Here is a 4,509-nt window from a genome sequence, read left to right as displayed (position 1 = left end):
TAATTCCCACTTGTAATATCTGAATTCAACGTGTAAACATCAGAAAGAAAAGGAGAAGAACAGAGTCCAACCCTTCAAAACGCCATTTTCAGCTTTTCAGTCTTTTAAAGCTTCGATTTTGCATGTTTCGGTCATCAGAAATTCCAGATAAATATATATCTGCGATCACCGCTCCGAGACCTTCGTTTTGTACAAATTTTATTGAGCTTTCTTATACTTTATTTTTAAGTGGAAGATGGGTTGTTATTCTTTTTGATTCTATATGTGCTTCAGCTAGTACTGGTTATGTATTCGCAGACGGTTCGGAAAAAGACTATCGTTCGGATTTTATATGATTTTAGCAAGCAAAATTCGAACCTTACCTTATCTGATTATGATGCTTTTGATGGTATTGAGATGATATTATCAGTTATCTTGATTGTTGGATTGATTTGGATATTGTTTGGATTGCCGGTTTTTAGCCATTATGCCGTCGATTTGAAAAATGTCAAGACTTTGATATTGTTGATTGAATGAAACATGAAGTGGAGTTGAAATCTGATCTTGTGAGATTGTATACATATCATTTCAGATCTTAGCACAAGATTGACGACTCGAGAAGTAGTCTTCGAACCGTGACAAAGTTGAAGCAAGGTTTGCTAGCATTTCAATTGAGATTGAGTTGAGAAATTGAGCAACCTTTTGATATGGTTTATCATTGATGTCATTGCAGATTTAAAGTACTTTCAGACGTGCTATCAAAAGGTATAAATGACAGCTAATCCAGATGGGATAGAACACTCGAAATAGCTATTGTTTCGAGTATTCCCTTGTTAATCACATACTTAGTTGTTTATGTGTTTTTATATGATTAGATGTTTTGATTGCTTTGCTTGCTTATTTGATTAAGTGTTCAAGGTGTTTTATAGCATTTAATGCATACAAAATATGTTGCATTCATCTTGAACTCCAGCCCGAAAAGCACAGAGGGTTGAAAGGCCTAGAGTGCATATGACGTTTGGAGGGCTGTAGTTGAGTGGCACGGAATGTAGACTTACTTCCAGAGCCAGAAGACTCACTATAGTTGCACCAAATTCAGAGGAAATAAAGTATTTGACTTCACCTCGATTGGTGAGTTGGTGTTCGTTAAAGATTTTATTTCCTCGGGATCCCAAAGAACTTATATCCTATTGATATCAGCTTGATAGCCTCTTTTGTCATATGCATTGCATTCACGTTTATTATCTCGCTTTGTATGTTGTTTATACTGGGAATTTTATTCTCACCAGAGGTATCCGGCTATTGCTTTGTTTTGTATGTGTGCATGGCAATAGGTGGGGCAGGAGCTGGTTAGAAAAGACAGGGATAGCTCGAGATAGAGTCTTAGCATGTGAGGACACGGGTTGTAGCAGCAAGACATGTACTTTGAGTGGATAAACATGTTAGAAAGGATACAAGAATGTTGTATAAGTTGTTAAATGCATGTGTAACTTGTGTAGGAAAGCTTATCAGATGTTATTAGATTGCATGTTTATTATTTTGGAGTTTGTATCAGAGTATGTGGATGTATGTTTCAAGTTTGACAGCAAAAATATTTCCTACATTTTCTGGAAAATGTAGCTCGCTCGATCGGTAGAAGTTCACCGATCGAGCGAGGGCCTTTTTTTGCAAAATAGGGGGTTGAGTTTTCTTGGCCGCTCGATCGGTAGAAGTTCACCGATCGAGCGAGGCCAAGAATTCCCTGGATCTGAGAGCTTCTAGTTGAGCTCGCTCGATCGGGCAACTTTCGCCGATCGAGCGAGACACTGTAACTTTAAAAAAAAAAAAAATTTTTTAGCTCTTGGTTCTTTTATTCCTTTGTGTACTTGATTCATTGTTATGTATTATAAATTTCCCTAAGATAAGATTAGCAACCCGGGTTCCCACAATAGGTGGTATCAGAGCGTAAGTTTCTGGATTTAGTTAGAAGTTGATGAGCGGGGTAGATTGAGTCTGTCTGATTGTTTGATATTACATGATATTACATGTTATATCTGATTATGTGCATTATATGCTAGCATGATTTATATTGCAATAATTATGTGACTGCATGATTATGTGCTTTTATTGCTACTGCATGCTATATATGCAATTGTATTCCAGATTATCCTCTGTCAAAACCTGAATTCTCATGAGAATGCATGAGAATGCTTATCAGAGAAGGATGGAATAAATTGCTGCATATGATATTGTTTATGCACTAATCTGTTTGACAATCAGATATGCCTCTTCGTAAAGCACCGGCCATTAGACATCCATTAGCGGTTCCTCAGACTTAACCAGCAATAGTACCACCGCCAGTTGCTGAACTTTAGAATGCACAGGGTAGTACATCTGCTGACCCTATGGATCCTACTGCAACTCCAATGGAGACTTTGTTGAAGCGATTTCAGTCATTCAAACCGCCAAAATTAAAAGGAACAGAAAATTCAGTTGATTGTGAAAATTGGCTTGAAGATATAGAACAGCTGTTTGAATCACTCGACTATACCGATGATCGTCGTATCCGACTGGTAATACATCAACTTCATGAAGTTGCCAAAAGTTGGTGGATTACTACAAAACGGGCATTGGAACAACGAGGTACGATTATCACCTGGACTGTCTTTAAAACTGAGTTCTATCAACGTTTCTTTCCAGTCTCCTACAGGAAGGATAAGGGTGCTGAATTTGCCAATCTAAGGCAAGGCAACTTGAATATTGAGGAATATGTGGCCAAATTTTCAAGTCTTTTGAAGTTTGCTCCACATATAGCAGCTACTGATGAAGCAATGGCAGATCAGTTTATCAATGGCCTTAATCCCGATGTGTTTACATTGGTGAACAGTGGAAGACCTAATACCTTTGCTGATGCTTTGAACAAAGCTAAGGGAGCAGAAGCAGGTATATTACGACAAAGAGGAACACCGTTCATTCCCCAGCCATTTCCACAGCTTGTATCAGTATCAGTTCCACAGAATTTGCCACAGTTTCAGCAACCATCTCTCAGAGTTGAGGGAGGAAGCAGTGGCAGAAAGGATTCTAGATTCAGGCCGAAAGGGAAGCAATTCAAGAGGACAGGCAGTAGTTCTTCCAGTTCTAGTGGCCAGAGACAGTTTGGTACATGGCAGAGAACTGGTGAATCAGGAGTATTTTGTGGTAAGTGTGGTGGACGACATGCTATCGATCAGTGTAGAGGTGTGTTAGGAAATTGTAATATCTGTCGCCAACCAGGTCACTATGCCAAGGTATGTCCCCAACGAGCTATGGGTGAAAGTTCTTCTCGACTAGCACCTCAGACAGAAAGGCAATCAGTGCATTCATTCCAGCCTCAGCAACCTCAGCAATAGACCAGAGTAGGAGGAAGCCAGACTGTTACTCAACCTCCTAGACAACAGGCTCGAGTATTTGCACTTACTGAGGAACAGGCTCAGGCAGCACCTGACGATGTCATAGCAGGTAACTTCTCTATTTATGGTTATCCTGCCTATGTTTTGATAGATACAGGTGCATCACATACATTCATCTCTGAAAAATTTGTTATGATGCATTCTTTATTGTCTGAGTCATTGCCTACTGTTGTTTCTATTTCATCACCTTTGGGTGAAGGTATTATATCTGTTCGAATGATTCGAAATTGTTCTTTGCAATATGACGGTAATGTGATTGATATAGATTGTATTGTACTTGGATTATCAGATTTCGATTGTATTATCGGTATAGACATGTTAACCAAGTACAGGGCGACTGTAGATTGTTTCCAGAAAGTGGTCAGATTTAGACCAGAAATGGCATCTGAATGGAAATTCTACGGTAAGGGTTCTCGAGCCAAGATCCCTTTGATATCTGTGTTATCTATGACCCGTTTATTGCAGAGAGGGGCAGAAGGATTTCTTATTTATGCAGTCGATGTATTAAAATCCAGTCCAGCAGTAACAGATATTCCAGTGGTGCATGAATTTGCTGATGTATTTTCTGATGAAATTCCTGGTTTACCTCCAGTCCGAGAGATAGATTTCAGCATTGATTTAATGTCAGGTACACAACCAATATCCAAAGCTCCTTACAGAATGGCACCTATTGAATTGAAGGAGTTGAAGGATCAACTAGAAGATTTGTTGACTAAGAGGTACATTAGGCCAAGCGTTTCACCTTGGGGCGCTCCGGTACTATTTGTACGAAAGAAAGATGGTTCAATGCGCTTATGTATTGATTATCGGCAATTGAACAAGGTAACCATCAAGAATAAATATCCACTGCCTAGAATAGATGATTTGTTTGACCAGCTACATGGTTCAGCTATCTATTCTAAGATTGATTTGCGATCCGGATATCATCAACTAAGAGTACGAGATGAAGATATTCCTAAAACTGCTTTCAGAACAAGGTATGGACATTATGAATTCATCGTCATGCCTTTTGGTTTAACCAATGCTCCTGCAGTATTTATGGGATTGATGAATCGGGTATTTCAGAAATACTTAGATGACTTTGTCATTATTTTTATCGATG

The sequence above is a fragment of the Henckelia pumila genome, chromosome 3, assembly GCF_033568475.1.
Source record: "Henckelia pumila isolate YLH828 chromosome 3, ASM3356847v2, whole genome shotgun sequence".
NCBI classification, from domain to species: Eukaryota; Viridiplantae; Streptophyta; class Magnoliopsida; order Lamiales; family Gesneriaceae; genus Henckelia; species Henckelia pumila.
This window is presented reverse-complemented; position numbering follows the sequence as displayed.